The 17529-nt window shown below is 34.3% G+C and overlaps 1 protein-coding gene across 2 annotated transcripts in view; it reads left to right on the top strand.

The window, feature by feature from the left end:
• Positions 1-17529, top strand: part of sdt (stardust) — a 121643-nt gene that overhangs the window by 27848 nt on the left and 76266 nt on the right. The window lies entirely within an intron of this gene.

Here is a 17529-nt window from a genome sequence, read left to right as displayed (position 1 = left end):
AATGTTTTAAAAATTTTTAAGCCGCAGGTGAAAAGTACCTACGAATAATACATATATAACTTATACCTAGATGTAAAAAAAAAACCGCAACTTGTACTATGAAATTCATGCGGATATTACCGCGAAAAAAAGAAGTAGGTATAAAGAAAGTTCACTGTGTTAAAAATCGAACGAAATGGTGCGACGACGACGGTGTGTTTATGGGGTAATGATGTGCGAGTGATGGGCAAGACAGATGGATGAGATGAGTTTTTCATCAATTTCTGGATTATTATTTAATTGGGTATACCTACTTAAGAAGAATTACTATCACACTCCCACTCACAGAAGGGCACTCCTTTGTCATCTACGTTAATGTCTTCAAGTATTTCAGATTATTAAAATGTGCCTACTTATTTTATATTTTTAAACTATTTTATGAGGATTTTAGTTTTAGGATGCTTTTTTGATGACGAAATTCCGGATAACATCGATTCGAAAAATGATTAGATCGAATTTTATTGAATCGATGAAATCAGATGAACTGTATTAGGTCACAATGTTTTCTGAATTATTTTTCAAATTTTTTCAATAACAAGGCATTCAGTCTCTGGAAAGCCAGGGAAAACCGGAGGCAAATGTCGTAAATCCTATTGTTTTTCTGGTGAAAAAAATTGTGTTGATAAGATCCCCTCTCCCTCCCTTGGTCATAGTAGTGCATGTTCAATTTTCAGTTTTTCTTATTTTTGAAAAATTGTGCAATTTAAATTCAATTTCCTGTACTAGTGTTGTGTATTCAAGTGTTTCTTTACAAAAATTTTGAGATTGGCTGTAAAATGATATTTTTAAACCCTGAAACTTGAAAGCTCTGCGAAGAGAACATAGAGAGTAATTTTGTCCCCATATGAGACCTTTTTATTATGGTGAATCGCCAAAAAAAAAATGTTCCAGATTTTGACCTTAATTTTGAGATGAAATTCACTCAGAAAAAATATTGGCTCCCGAGGTGACTCTGGAGAGCAGATATGGGTTCTCAAAGAGGGAGTATTTTCGAAAAAATCTTTGTTTTTTTGCTCTAGCCCCTTCTCAACCGGTTTTAGGAAAAATAGCTTAGTCTCAAAAGATGATATTTGAGATTCTGCATCGACCTAGGCCATTTTCATGAAAATCCAAAATATTTTTTAGGGTTTTACTGGTTGGTTGAAAATTTGCGAATCGTTTATTTTCAAGTGAATTCGTGTTTTGAGAATTTTTTCTTCTCAATTAATTCGCATTAATCAAGCTAACAGATGAAAATATAGCATTTCGAAATTGGGAAAATATTTTAGAACGTTGTGCAATTTTTTTGGTCATTTTTTCCAATTTCAAAACTTCTAGAGAAGCAGTCAAAAAATTATCAATTTTTTTGATTTTTTGAAATTGGTAATAACGACCACCGAATTGACACCACTGCGTTTCAAAATATTTGCCAAGTTTCATAAATCCACCCTAATATTTTATAGAGAGGAGTTTGTGTGCTTCAACATTTTTGAATATAATTTCCTGCATTTTTATATGTCTATTTTGTTGCTTCGTTGACTTTCTAAGCTCTGAAAGTACATATGTAGGTACATATAAAACTCGTTTGATATCTCCAAAAAATTCATTCCAATCTTTTAGTAAAATAAATTGCCGAATGAGGGAAATTTCAAAAAAAAATTTGATGTGTATAATAATATCCTCTATGGGTCTCGTGAGGTCAAAATTATTCTTTCAGGTTCTTTTTCAGTCCATTTCTTGGTTTTCGGATGAAAGAGGTCAAGGCGATGCCAAAATGTACAAAATGTACACGAATTATTGAAATTTTAATTTTTAGAAATTTTTAGGAAAAAGCTCGATAGACCCCTCAGTTTGTCTTAAAATCCTGATTCCTTAACAAGGGAACCTTTACAATCTACCTACTCTGATTAAGCTGAAATTGAGCTGTGTCACCAAGACAACAGAACCAAATTTTGAAATTGATTTTTCCATTTTTAGCGAATTTTCGAAAATTGCGGAGATTGCCTCAGCCTGAGCTATTTGCACAAATTATTAAAATTTCCCCAAGAATTGAAAAATTTTGATTTTTTAAATTTTTTCTTTATCTACTTAATAATGCTGGTCAAAAAAAATGCACTTGAGGTGTCCACCTGGAAATGAGCTCAACTGTAGATGACACTGAACAAACCCGATGAACATGGTCGAGAATAAGCCACAACTCGATTTTTAGCAGCCCAAATAATTAATTTTCACGCCTTCTGGAGAAATTGAAAGTCGTGCTGGAGGCTCCAGAAGGACTTGAAATGTTGAGTTGGTTTCAGACAAGATGTAGCCATTCGTGCAAATTTCAAAATTTTTCCCACGAATGGAACATTTTTTACTCGATTTCCATGCTTTCTGGAGAATGGAAACTGCGCTGGAGCAATTTTGAATTTTTTTAAAATTCACCAAAAATGGAAAAATCAACTTGGGCAGCTGAAATTTTGGTTGTAGAAGTTTTAGACCACGCTCTGCTCTTTCCAAAAATCAACATCCTGTTTTAATCGGTGGCGGACACCTCGAGACTTCGAGAGGTTTCCTTGTGAAATACCTACGTCTCCTCAGTGACCCTAAAGCCTATGAATTTTGATCAAAATTGGAAGTTCTTGTGTCTCTTTATACGAGTGTTGAGATCCCATTTTAAAAATCAGTTTTGTTGAAGAGGGTATAAATAAAATCTTCAGTGTTATTTTTTCAAATTTTTGAATGGTGGCTTTCAACTTTTGCATTCATTGTGAAAAGTTCGTGCTTTCAAATTGAAAGTTCACTTGTGTGCTTTTTAATTTTCAATCACTGATTTTGAAGCTCTTGACCATTTTCTTTACAACTTCAGTAACTTCACAAACGAGGGTCGGGCCCAGCTTGGTTTGATTTAATAAGTGGAATAGGTCCTCCATATAGCGAATAACATCACTTACTTACCAACCTACAGAAGTATTTCTCATAAAGAACAAGCTTTTTCATTTACAAAAGCACGTTGTGTTTTGTAAACAAAACGAGCTCACGTTATTATTAGTCCTCGTCACAATTACGCCAATAGCAGTCACAATTATTGTATTTTTTAGCATTCTCCGTTCACCGTTCGTTATAACGACAAACAAAATACCTACCTATCTGTACTCTCATATGGTAAACTTTTTCGATGATAGTGAAATATACGCGGAATATGACTAGATACAGCCGCAAATCACCTAGGAATGTGGTTATGACCTAAGGGTATTTCTGTACGCTTCCTCCAGTCCTAACCAGTTTTCTAATCGCTTTGAAAATAACATTGGTGTTACAAGTTCGGCCAGCCGGGTAGGTATAAGTACATGGCAAAAAAAAAAAAGTCAGAAGAAAAAAATCAATAAAAAGAACCTATAGAACAATAGTTGTAAATGTTGCGGCTGCTGTGCCATGCGATGGCGATGGATGGCGGTTCATTTCGCAGGTAATTGTGTTAATTTGAGATACGCTAAAATGGGTGGCTTTTCGCACCGTGAGCGTGAGGCGCGAGGTCAAGACACTCGGTCGGTTGCCTGAAAGAATTTAGAGCGATGTCGTAAAAATGCATAACGTTGTGCGACTTTGCACTCATCAGACTGCTTTGTCTCGTTGTCGTAAAACGTAACAATTTGTCAAATTAGATGTACTTACCGACCATTGTAATGCACCGATTGAATAAATAAACAGTAAAAGTTGGCATTTTTTGCAGTCTTTGTACGTACGTACGTACGTATTTCCAAGCCAGGCCCACGTTTATACCGCGTTTAAAATATGTAGCTATATTACCGTTGGTTGGTTGCTTGTCTCTCATATTATAAACCTTCTGCACCCGGAGAACGTTCGTACTTCGTATGTATCCTGAGTATTAGTACTCGTACGATGACCTATAGGTGCGATTTATATGCCAGTGAAAGTACATACTACAATGTGTCCTACTCTGTTTCGGTGATAGGTCATATATGAATGTTTTACCTACCTACCTATACATATTTATTTTTTAAGTACTTTGTTACATTCAGGACGCAATCGTGTTTTTTTTACGATGGTAAAAAAAATGAAATTTTCATCTCAACGTTTTGCTTTTCTGCTACTGCTTTGTATAGTTAAGAAAGCGGATTAATTTTATTTTCATATTATCACCTCGCCGTCTCTCGTCTGTTACCATAAGAACCTCTTAACTCTTAAGCTGGTAATTTAGCTACGTACTTAACTTACTAGGTACTTAAACCTCGTCACCGCCACCCCTTACCCATTCGTCCAACCCTACACACCGCAGACTGGTCAACAAACAGTATAAAAAAAAACTCGATGTACGATGTAAACAGAGTAAACACTAACAACCAGTCTATGTCTAATCGTTTATTGATTAGCTCATTAAACTTCAGCGTGAAATTGAAAACGACCAATGAACTTATTTATACGACCACGTAGACGATTGACGAGCGTTCGTACAACTAATTCGCTAATCAGTGAATTTTATCGTAAGACCTATCCTGCATCACATTATTCATATTATGAAAATGCATATTAACGAGTCAATGATGTTTGTGTTGAGTGGAAAAATACACAAAAATACATATCAACTCGTAGATAATGTTTATTTTATGAAAGAAAATTCTTGGAAAAAATTCTCCGTTGTATTAGTCCTTGAGACAGGCACTCATGAGTGAGGGTTACCTAATTATCTGTTGAAGTGCCAAAAGACAATCACAGAGTTCGTTAAAAATTTTAAAGATTGCAGAAATCGCATTATTAAAATAAAGTAATTTATAAAAATTACAAAAACTGCAATGAAATATGACAGTATATCTCATTTGTAAAAATCACGCAAAATAATTTGAAAAATTACCCAAGAATTAATGCTTCCTTCATACGAGTACAATTTTTCAAATTATTCATCGTACTTATCTAATCGTGAACATTACACTTTTTCCTCTACCTACCTACCTATAGATACGAATCATAACGTTTATTCATGTTTTTTGATCAATATGAGCGTTACTAAGTGAATGAGAATCAACTTTTTATGTCAATTAGATTGATGATTGATGATGAGTCGATTTAACAATTTTTTGTATCCGAAATTTGAAATCTACTCACAAGTCAGACATGAAATCAATGATTGAAGTGTTTGGATGGAATCCGCTGGAATGATGGATTTCCTGATTTTCCATCTTAAAAAAAGGTAGAAACCAAATTTTTAGTTATCCGAATCACTGCCTTGTTTTTAGATAAATTTCGAAAATTTATGGACGAGACAGAAATTTTACTGAAGGTCCCAGGAGGTTTAAAAGTGATGATATTTTTGATTTTTAAGTCGATATGAAGTACGAAAGGAACTGAATGTATAGCCTAATCTAAAATTTGTATGTGGACGAAAATTGGCGAAAAATTTTATTTCAAGTAGGGGACTCTCCAGGAAAGTTTTGAGCCCCTTACCCTTGCAGGGAACTAAGTCAAGAGTCCCCAATGTAGGGTCATTTTTGAAAGAAAAAAAGTGGTGTTTTTGTGACTTTTGAAGTTTTGACTAGTGTCTCGTGCAGTACGTTGATCAACTCCCCCCCTTTGAAATATGCGATTTTCGTTTTTAAATCATTCTGACCCGTTGATTTTGAAATTCGATACCACTTCCAGTCTTCTAAGGTTGAAATTTCCCAGTTAATGCCTTTTTCGCACTCATTTTGATTTGATTTTGATAAAATTCTGAAAAATTCGTGATTTTCTCAGTGACGAGCCTTTGAAATAATCCAAAGGTAATGAATGAATTTGAACCATTTGATCAGAATGATTGTGAAGAGTGTGTTCATTTTTGTCATATTTTAAATTGATACCTACTGTTTACAGCAATTTTCCCACATTTTGAATTTTTTTGTCAGGTGTATCGTTATTTGGTAACATTCTGCATCACTATGAATAGCTGTTGTACTTTTATAAATTTTTTTATGACTTGTGTGACAAGGACTTTATCAATTTTTATGTCAATTAAACGATTTTTTATATGTATGTATTTTAGACAAGCTTCAAGTCATTTTCTATCCTTTTTCGTAATTTTAATGAATTTTTGTCGTATTTAAACCGTTTCTGTATTATGAAGAGTTTTTAAAAATTTGAAAACCATGATTTTTTTAAATCAAAAATAGACAGTTTTGGAGAGAAAAATTCAATACTTATTTTACGAATGCTTTTTTTTCTTTTTTTGGATGTAGGTAGTAGGTACCACTAAGTAAATAACTAAAAATTAGGGTGGAGTGAAAAAAATCCTGAATTTTGACAAACATTTGTGAAGAAGTTCAGTTTGAGTAAGAGAATACTTACTTAAAAAATTTTCAAGTTTTTCTATCCGTGCAATGATTCCGAAAGTGGGGTCATTTTTTTTGGAGGGGGATGTGCTTTTTTGAACAAATTTTTCTAATTTATCTAAAAATCCTTTTGATAAAATTTGAAAAGACTTTTTGTGTGTATTTTAAGCATTAAATTCATTAATTAGTATATTCACAATTTCACATGCCTCATCTCGTATAAACCATTTTTTTCGTTTTGGTGTTTTATTTGGTAATCTTCAAGTTTAATGTGTAATACTAATTTGTGGTAATTTTTCAAATTTTTCTTTGTCAAGTTTGATGATTTGAGATAAAATCTCTTACAGGGATATCAAGACTGAAAAACCAATTTTTGTGATCTTTAGTCAGCTTGCAATTCGGAATTTCTTCTGTCCTGTTGGTCATCTGGCTTTAAATGGTCATTTAAACAAAAAATATTCAATTCATTTATTGGGATTTTTTTTTAGGACAAAGAAGATGCAATCGATCATATTTTCAAGCATTTCATTCATTGATCTAAGAAATAATGTTTTAAATTTGAGTTTTTGTAAAATTATGAACTTCGTTGTGTTGTACTAAGGTTGTAAATTCGACGAAATTAATGAATGATGTCATCACCATCATCCTATCATTCTATTGCAATTACCAGTATGACTCTCATTTATGAATCTTGTTTTCTGAATTATTATGTCAACGTTATCGATTTGATAAAAATCGTAATGAATCATAATTATATTTGCTCTTCGAAACCATACTCGTTTAGGTACATGAAGAATGAAGATACTTACTTATGCATGCCTTTTTTCAAGGTTTCAAATCTCCTCGAATTTCATGTTCATTGGCGTTCATAAAAATAGATTCTAGAGATTATAGGATTACCTATACGTAAATGAAATTGAAAGCTACCTACCTACTAGTAAGTATAAGTTTTTCTCTCAGAATTGTCTTTCACAACTACTTATTAGTCTACTCTGTTTGAGTTATGTGATTCGGCTCACTGAAAGAGTATGCTTTTCTCACCTCAAAACCAGCCACCTTTCGATTTCTCGCGAATTTTTGGTAATTGCGAAAATAGCCCATTCTTTGCTGAAAATCGACTTTCTAAATCAATTTTAGTCTTTTTCAAGCCATTTGAGTTCGAAAAAATTCAAAAACTGCATACCACCTATTTTTATAAAAAATTACGAGGGATTTCTCTATATCGGAAATCGACCTTCAAATTGATTACAATCAATTTCAGTATTATGCTAGAGAAATATCAAATTTATCTAGAGATCCTGGAAACCGAATTGAGTTGCTGAGAATTTGTAGATGTGGGACGTGGAACGTGGAACGTGGAACGTGGGTCTTTTCATGTACTTTTCTCTGATGTTCATTTTTTGTTCGATTCGGAGCTAGAGGGATTAAAAAGTTCTCTATAAATTTGGATTTTCTACCTATTTCGAAATTTCATCAACACAGATACGTTTTTTAGTGACTCGAAAGTGGAGTGTAATTTTGTAGATATTTATTTTCTTTGGTAGAGAAAATTTAATGCTTACCGGTAGTGAAACAGAGGATTGGTTCAGAACCTTTGAATGCATATTTCCTACTTTATACAACATTATAAGTGCATGCAGAATGATTATTATTTCTTGTTCTGTGCTATTGTAGATCTCGTAATCATACATCGAATTTATTGGAATTATCAATTCACATGGCGAAGTGGTTTCAACTTCCAAGTATACCTACCTACTACCTTTAGGATCTCATTCATCTGTACTGGTGGGATAGCAATAGACACTTATTTGTAGGAGTCAAAATGGCTTTACTTACTTTACTTATGTAGCATGTAGTCGTGTTCCATATAACCTTGAATTCGTTCTGTTACATCACGATGATTGATAATATTATTTGAGTGTGGAGTGTGTGTAGAAAGTTCCTCTGTGAGTTGCTCGTATTTTACCAGAATACGTAGGTCTAGGTACATGGGACATTCTAATACTTATTTCTATTTCATGCTGTAACGCCGTATTTTTGTTTGTATAGGTAGTATCCAATGTGAAGTAAATGTTGCATTTTTTAACCGTGAACGATGATTTTTTTTGTCTGGAGAACTCTAGATTTGATTATTTACATAGGCGCAGTTCTACACGGGTGTCCCAAAAATAATCCAAAAGCTTGGAAAATTGCTCCTTCCACATTCCAAAGTTGATTCGATCGTTGCGTCGTCGCAGCCTTCATTTCTCATAAATCTTGACTAATAAATGATAAGGTGATACGACCAATATACATAGTTGCCTTCATCGTACATGTAGTAAACAGAAAAATAATAAAATTCCGCCATTAATCTACGCTTTTATAAACACATATCACTAATATCTTACACGAGGAGGATTCGTATTATATGACCAATGGTCTCTGAAACTCTGGTACACATTAGCAAAAGTTGGAATCTCGTTTTTTTAATCTTCGAATTTATGATAAAGCATGATATAGCATCCAAAACATCGATAAAAACTTTCCAAAGAGTGTTTTTTTGCTGCGTTTTTTCTCATCTGTGGGCAATTTTATATCGAGAGTTCTCGTTATAGCTGGAGTCAAGTTGAAATAGCGAGATGCGGCGGCGCGGTAACGAGCACCGTATTACCTACCTAGTAGGTACATAAGAGTGTATCTGTAATTCTGTAAGTATATAGGATATAGTGAGAGAGTGAAACGATGATACTTGATACGTGAGAAAAGAGCCCATATTTGAAACTGTTATGGCATAGTTGAAAGTTAAAGGTATTTCAATTCGCGTGTAATGATAATTTTCACATCGTAGCAGAGCCTACCTACCGGTGTAGTAGAGCCGAAAAACATTACAAAGTATCTTATTTCGATGACCCGCACACACACTTACGTGCGTATATTTGCCAAGTGCGAGCTACCTACGCACGCGGTTATGATGCTGTCGCAGACGAGAATTCCGCACGATTTTCGGGTTAAAAGCTATTTTATGATTGATTCCTATAATTTTGATTGTGCGAAGAGAATGAGAAAAAACGATCTGTGTGTTTATTTATCAAGGTCTTCATGCAAGGTCCGCCCCCTTTTTTTTTGAGAATTTTACAGTATTTTTAATCGTTTAAAAATGTTTATTCGACTTTTTAAAAAAATTTATTCAGAAATCATGGTTTTGTCCATTTTTTGAGAATTTGAGTTTGATGTGGCTCAAGGAGAGTATCAAAATCTGGTGGTTGGTTTTGGCTCGTTTTTGAATTTTCCAATTTTCAAAAAAATTATTAAAAAGGTATCCATATTTTGTAGGTAACTATACTTTGATCAATGTACACACTAACCAAACTGGATTTGTTCATTTTTTTGTTACCAGAGCAGGGGGTCCTACTCCTACAGGATGTGTAGATTCCAAAAAAATTCAGTTGTCCAAACAAAAAATTAAGGATATGTACATACTTGAATTTTCCAACAAAAAACGTTTAAAAATTACATATACTTACTTGAATTGATGTGAAAACCAAAGGACTGGGCCTTTACTTGAAACAGACACTATTTCAATCAGTGGATTTATGGAAATTGTTATCAATTTCTGGAATTTTTGGTCAATCTTGGAAAATTTAAAAACCCACAAGATCCTTGATTTATCGTTAGGGTGCCTGGAATTTTTTTTGGGAGCTTCTCAGGTTCTCGTGCTTTGGTAAAGATAATGAGCAAAATCGGTGGTTGCGTGGTCGAAAGGTTCCCTTTTCTTTTTTTGGGTGGTGGAGGGGGGGGGGGTGAAAAAATGAAAAATTTGTCCAACTTTGGAAGTTTCCAAACAGATTGATTTTCCTAATCCGATTAGTCCAAAATTTCGCATTGTGGGGTATTTTTGATTAATTTTTAGATCATTTTGACGCCACGATTCAAAATTTCTACGTCGATGGTTGGAATACTTTTTGTTGTTGTTGTTGTTGGGGGGGGGGTGTTTGTAATTACATGATTATTACACCCCTCGTGTGAGATTTAAATCGAGTTGGTAAGATCAAGTTTTTTAATTAGGTCTATTAAGAATTTTTTAATTTCGGAAGGGTCGTCTGGTATGAATCTATTTGTAGGGATAGTCTGTGCTGATGTAAGGAGGGACAGTGAAATACGTAGTAAGTGTTGGACAGATATAAGTTCTGACAGGCAGAACTGGCATGTGGGTTTTGGGGCCTTTTCATAGAGGTGATTGTGGGTGATTTTTGTGTGGCCAATTCTCAATCTGGTTATAATGATTTCTTCAAGTCTATTTAGTTGAGATAGGTTTTTCCAAGGCTGAGTAGTTTTTTTGTGGTGAGAGAGCTTGTTTGATGTTTGGAGGGACCAAAAGTTTTGCCATTTCTTAAATGTGTTTTGGGTGAAGATAGATTTAAGGTCGTCAGCTGTGATGATAAATGGGAGAGGAGAAAGAGTAGTGGTGGATTTTGCATTTTTATCTACAATTTCATTTCCTGTGATTCCAACATGGCTGGGTACATACATAAACTGGATGGAGAAGTTTGAATTTTGTAAATCAATAGAGTTTTAATGAATATTTTGAATTATGGGAGTTTTAATGAATATTTTGAATTATGGGGTGGTCAGAAAATAGATTTTGGGTAGCAGTTTGTGAGCTGAGGGAATCACTCTGAATTAAGAAAGACTTATTTAAATCAATATTTAGCAATATTTTTGAAAAAACAAAATGTGTATTGAGCTAATAGCAATATCCTCCCTTCATAAAAAATTGACTTGAAAAAAAATCAATTTTTCAACCTACATATTGTTTATTTTTAAAAACACAACTGAGACCAAGCCCTTCATTTTTCAATCACTGAAAAATAAGGACAGGAGGAAAATCGCTCCCTTCGCTTTTTCTTACCGGATCCTGAAAGTAGCAGAAAAGTCGAAATTTCAATATTTGGTTGCCAAAGCAGCGAATTAGTCATAAAATCGTCTAAAATTAGCCCGAAGTCGCAAATTTTTCATTTGGTTGGAAAATTTGAATTTGGCATTTTTGAACTTTTTTTTCCTTAACTTGGAAAAATTGGCAAAAATTCTCTCAACTTCCAGATTTTTTCTGGGCGAACTGCAGAAATCTTGTCGATGATAAAATTAGAAGAGAAAAAGCGACTGCAATTATTTGTATGAGAACGGGTGGGGTGTCTAAAATCTAAAAAATTGACAAAGTAAAGTCAAAGAAGTTTGCCATTATTTCGCTAGGAAGGGCCGACACATTTTTAAAACAGTCAAAGCTAAATTGAAAGATCATACAAAAATACATCGCCAGCTACCTAAAAACGTAAGGTGCTAAAGAGCATCTTCTTTTGAGATTTTTGACGAATTAAATCTAGACCTTAATAAATAGAAAAAAATCGAAATTTTACCAAATTGATCTAGAAAACTGAAATTTTGTATGCACTCCATTTTCGAACCACCGAATCGATTGGAACCGGTTTTAAACAATTTTGAGCAGTTCTGGAGACTCTAGAAGAATTTTAAAAGTTGGAATTTTCACAAGATTTGACCTGTTAATGAAGTTTGGAAACTTGAATTTACTTGAAATACTATTTTCAACATGCTGATTATAAAAGATTGGAAGTGATTCCAAACCGTTCTGGAGTCTTTTGAAAATTCCAGATTTTCATGAAGTTCCTTAAAAACTGACATACCAAATTTCATCTTTCCAGATTCATTTGGTGAAATTTTGATTTCCTTGCATTTTTAACCCAAATTTGATTTTCAAAAATTCTACGAAAATTGAAAAATGCACTTTAATGACTAAAATTTTGGTTAGTGAAGTATTTTTTAAATGCTTTTTTGATTCAGCTTTATCCGGTTTGAAAATTGTTCTGCCAGTTTGAAATTCAGATTCCTCCTTTGTGAGAGAGTGAGATTGACACGTCATGGAACTGGGATCCAGAAAAAATATTTTTTTTTAGACTGACACGTAGGTAGGTAAGGTACTCGATTTGTTTTTTCAACTCGTGTTAAATAAGGAATCAATTATGCAGAATGGCCTATCCACCATTTAGCACTGGCTAATTTTCATTCATGGCACCTGTATCCACATGTACCTGCGTTCGGCTACGAGTAAAGGAAGTAAGGCGTTGGCTGCAAGAGAGTTCGGAGGGGGGGGGGGGCACATCGAAATCGAATGAAAACGTTGCGGTGATCGTTTTATTTTGTCAATATAGGAAGTACGCACTTCCACTTGATGGCAATTATAAACAATACGGCGGATTTGTTTTGTTTTATACAAATACTCGGTCGAGTATGTCCTGGCTCCTGACCGCGTACTCAGTATACCTGGTACCTACCTATAGATTGGCAAGAGGACATACCGATACCGGTAACCGATCCGACAATGATCCATTGTATTCGACAATTACCTGCACATACGAGTACGCATACGCATGTGTGTACCTGCGCGACCACAACAGCACATACAAAAAATTTCTCTGTAGTCATTTACAACAAGGTGAGGACCGAGGAGTTATTGTATCGGTGAACCGAATGAGTCGAGCTTTTTTTCAAATATCAGGGCCTCTGGGGTGTTACCTGTGAGCGAACCCCATTGGCGTTTCAATAACGGTATACTCTTATAAGTAATTTGCGACGCACCGCCATCGCCATGTTCGACGCTGTGGTGCCTGCTTTATAGATGCCTGCACCTCGACTCTTCTATATCGGCGTTCTTTCTGTGTGTATACCTTGAAGAACATCTTCTATGTCCTACCAAGTCTATGTACCGATGATACAACACGAATTGCACCTACTTCTACAAAGCCACAAGAGGTGAACGAACCGCATCAACTTCGATGTCTGATCTTTAACTCGTTCTCCGGTGTACCACACTCTCTAGGTACTCTGGCGATGCCATGCCACCGCTTCAAATATCCAGCTATTCGTAGCACCAATAATAATGCAACTGCAGCCAGTCTCCATAAATAGAGATGATTGTTATTATAACATCGCCAATCCCATTTCCAACTCTAAAGTTCGAAACCAGCTAAGGAATTAGGAACTGGTGTTATCAGAGGTGTGATCTTTTTCAGCACCAATGAAATCATTCTAGCATTTCATGACACTGGCAGATTACTGGCCCATTCAATCATGTAACATTGTATGCGTATAGGGATTGACTCGCGGTATAATTAAATTGTTTCACCAAGAGTAACGGAAATCAGCGGCGGTTGATTTTATTACGAAATCATTAACATACTTAATGATTTTATTGCGCTTTTATTTGGTCTTATATTGTAGAATCGTGTGTGAGTATTTTTATTTTTACTCTACAACACAGTACCATACACTTTAACCTGCAATAAATACTTCTACCAATTTGAATATAATGTATATATATGTCGAAAGCTCCTCTGGCAATTAGCATTTTTGTTGTGTTATAAATTGGCTGCGGAAAAAATCTCGGGAATACTTTATTACCAACTCGGATGTTTTCGCAATTAAAAATTTCTCTTGTAAAACACACACATACCTTACCAAGTTTCTGGTACGAGTATTATTATGCTCGATTAGAGATAGACACACGTTTGTGTTTTTGTTTTTAGAGCTCGAGCGAATGAGATGAATAGCTCATCTTTCGAGTACATACAGATTTTTATCGCGATATAGGTAATAATAATGAAGATGCGATGGTGTTTATCGACCAAACAACCCACATGATCTAGGAGATATCTCTATTGTTGAAAATTTTCATCAATTTAGTCTTCATGGTATACGTCTAATAGGTATGGTTCGTGATAACGAAGATTTTTTAATAATATAGTATATTGAGATGTCCTTCGTCGAGTTTATAGAATTAGATAATCTTCCGTGAAATTGTACAGTATCCGAGTTAGAATTTCTAAAGATGGATACTTAATTATAAAAATTTAATCATGTGTCAAAATACAGCCTACCCACTTCGTATTTTGGAGTAAAAGAAACATCTTCGAGGTATCCTACGCAGCTCATTTTCTGCAGGAAACCATTACATTACCTACTCCAGACACGAGCCAGATTTCGTTTTGGAATTATGACTAATGATAAATAAACATCTTGTTTTGCATTTTATGTACGCGAGTCGATTTTATTCGTGTGTGTGTTTATAGGTGAAAGATGAATCATATTAGGTATCTGGTTACTTCAATCGTGTTTGTCCGTTGTTTACATATAAATTGGGAAATTTTTCACATTTTCTTTCGTTGATTTATTATTTAAAGTGACGAAGAAGAATTCTCGGAGGCTGTTTTGCGTCGTAGTGGAAGTTTATTTATGGAATATTTTTGTTTGGTTGGAAATAATTAGTATAGGAATTGAAAATTTTTATTATTTGGTATCTTTTATTTGTTTTTGTGTAATTTTGGAAGATTTTCGAGAAACTTGATTCGTTTTCGGGCTAATTTGTATCATAATTTTTTCAGCATGTTCCTTTGGTGCACTCAGGGTCGGACAGACTCTTTGAAAAAAAGAGTCGATTCTTTCCAAACTCAACTCTTTTCAAAAAGAGTCTAGAGTTTGACAAAACTCTTTGAGAAAAGACTGCAATTCAACGGTCTTTAGACTTTTCAACTCATTTTTGAAAAGAATCAAGCAAAGTATTATCCAGGAGAAGGATTTGATTCAGAGTTAACTCTGACTTGGAGTTGGAAAAGAAAAACTCTTTGCCCAACCCTGACTACATAGATTGGCCTGCCCCAGCACCTTTTAAAAATAGGTCACCACAAAAATTCTTGAAATAATGGATCGTTATTAATACCTCGATGACAAACTCGATCATTGCTACCTGTTCAACTTTTAATAATTCGAAAGTATGTACCTCGGTGTTTTATCATTTAAAAAAGTAAACAACATACTGATAAAAATAAGAGTTGGTAGTACTGGGGAAAAAATCGATGTCTGATTATCTCATGACAATCTTGGAAGATTGGTCGTCCAAACGAACCGATCGTCTTATCGCGTTTTTTTATTGGTAGGTATCAATTTCGTACATCGGTGGGTAAGTAAGTACATCACCATCATTGTCGCTTTGTTCATTAATTGAATACGTCTACGTCTACGTGATAATTATGGTTTTCAAAAGAAAAGGTTAATGTTCACAGCGTGTATAATTGTTTCGCACATATTTACAACGCGCAGTGAATTGCGAAGCATTTGAATGCGAAAATTTGTATGTATTTTGTAGATTTGGGGTAAATGTTATAGAACATAATATCATCACGTTTCTTGGTATAATAATTGAATTCCTCTATAGAACAGTCGCTTTATTCTATGGCGTCTTGATTAACACACATTACTCTTTGTCAATTAAAATCGTTTTCGAGCACATACCTCCGAACATGTGCTGTTATATTAATTAAACGTGTATAGCCGCGGTGACATATGAAAATGCTTTCTAATCTGCATTTATGCAATATTAGCAGAGTACTCTTCCTGTTTCGTCAGAAAGGGCCAAGTAGCTGGATCGTGGATTTATACTTTTTTCAAAATTTCGTGGAATGACCCACTGAAAAATTCTCCAGTTGAGTTTTGCTGAAAAATTTTATGTATCCCCTTGAAAAAATTTACCAACACAAAAAAATATAGGAAAACTTCATCGAGGTTATTTTTAAAAATTGGAAACCTATTGATTTGTAGCACAACTTTCCAGCTTTGGAAAATCCATCAAGTTACCCAAAAAATGCAGGAAAACGTTGTCAAAACATTTTTAAAAATTAGAATTAATCTGTCATTGAGCTTTTTGAGCTTATGGCACATTTTTTTGAACTTTCGAATTAAAAACTCTGCTTTATTAATGGAAAATAGTTTTTACTTCGCAAGATTCGGACTTTCAACCTCCGAACAATCAACCATTTAGCTTTTTGAACTTTTTATACCACCTTTTGAACTTTCAATCAACATGTACTCAACTACTCACCCTACTTAAACTTTCAGTGAGGATCAGCGAAAAAAAATTGCCCTGCATGGAATTCGAACTCCCAACTCACAACCACCGTGTTTTTGAAATTTTTCCAGCTTTTTCAAATTTTTTCAATTTTTTGGAATTAGACATTTTTTTAGAATTTACTGAATTTTTAGAACTTTAAACGACTTTTCCCAAGCTTAGGAAGTGACTTTTCGAACTTTTTTCGCGCCAAACGTTTTCCTCCTCGAGCACTTTTGAAGATGCCCAATTGCCCAAAGTACCATAGCGCAGATAGCGGTTTTCGAGGCTATTCGTGTCAAAAAAAACACTTCTCTATTAGAAGATTAGATTAGATATGTAGGTAGGTGCTAGGGAAGGATGGTTAGATAGATGTATGGATGATAGATATTGGATTCTATATCTCTCTATGTCGATTGAATTATCGAATAAACTTATCTAATTTTTTTTAAAAATCGTTCATTTTCATTTTCTACGTGCTTATAGGTAATAATACCTTATATACCGTTACTTAGCTCGATACGAAACTCACCCAATCCCAAAGATGGTAAATTCGAGTGATTTGTAAGGTACTTTATAACATATTTGTATTTGATAAAGATTACGAATCGAGCATTTAACGGAACTATCGACACGAAAGCGAAATTTCCCACACAATCGAGGTTCTACAATCCATCGATAAAATTTTGAATTGTATGAAAGTTGCCCATCTAAACGTCTCTCTCGAATCGAGCTACGTGTGAATTTTCATTAAAATATAAAATAACAAAAAAAACTTTTAGCTGTGCAGATCAAGCATAATACATATAGGACACTAGGTTTATTAACTACTTCTTTCTCAATCCAGTTTGAATGACCTAGTTTCTCTCATACCACCATCTGTGGCAGTTCTAAGATATTTTAGAATATTTACTATAACTTACATCTAGTTTTACAAATGGATACGATATAAGGTAGCATTTTTTTTTATAGCGTATTGATCAGGAAAGAACGGTTATTGTGACCATAGAAATGTACACGCGGTTTGCTCACATAGTCTTTGCAAGCGCTATTTCCTCTCTATAATCGTAATCGTGTGGCTTTATATTTCGATGTACTAAAACATGGCACTATCCTTCTTAAGTTTCGATGAAATTGAATGCATTTCTGATACGATGGGAATTTCAAGAATTTTTGGTTGCTAAAACTTGATAAACAATGTTCTTAATTATTATGCTAGAAGATTCCGCGATAATGATTCATTAAATGTACCCAATTCTGAATCCATCTTTAATC

The sequence above is a fragment of the Planococcus citri genome, chromosome 3, assembly GCF_950023065.1.
Source record: "Planococcus citri chromosome 3, ihPlaCitr1.1, whole genome shotgun sequence".
NCBI lineage: Eukaryota > Metazoa > Arthropoda > Insecta > Hemiptera > Pseudococcidae > Planococcus > Planococcus citri.
This window is presented reverse-complemented; position numbering and strand designations above follow the sequence as displayed.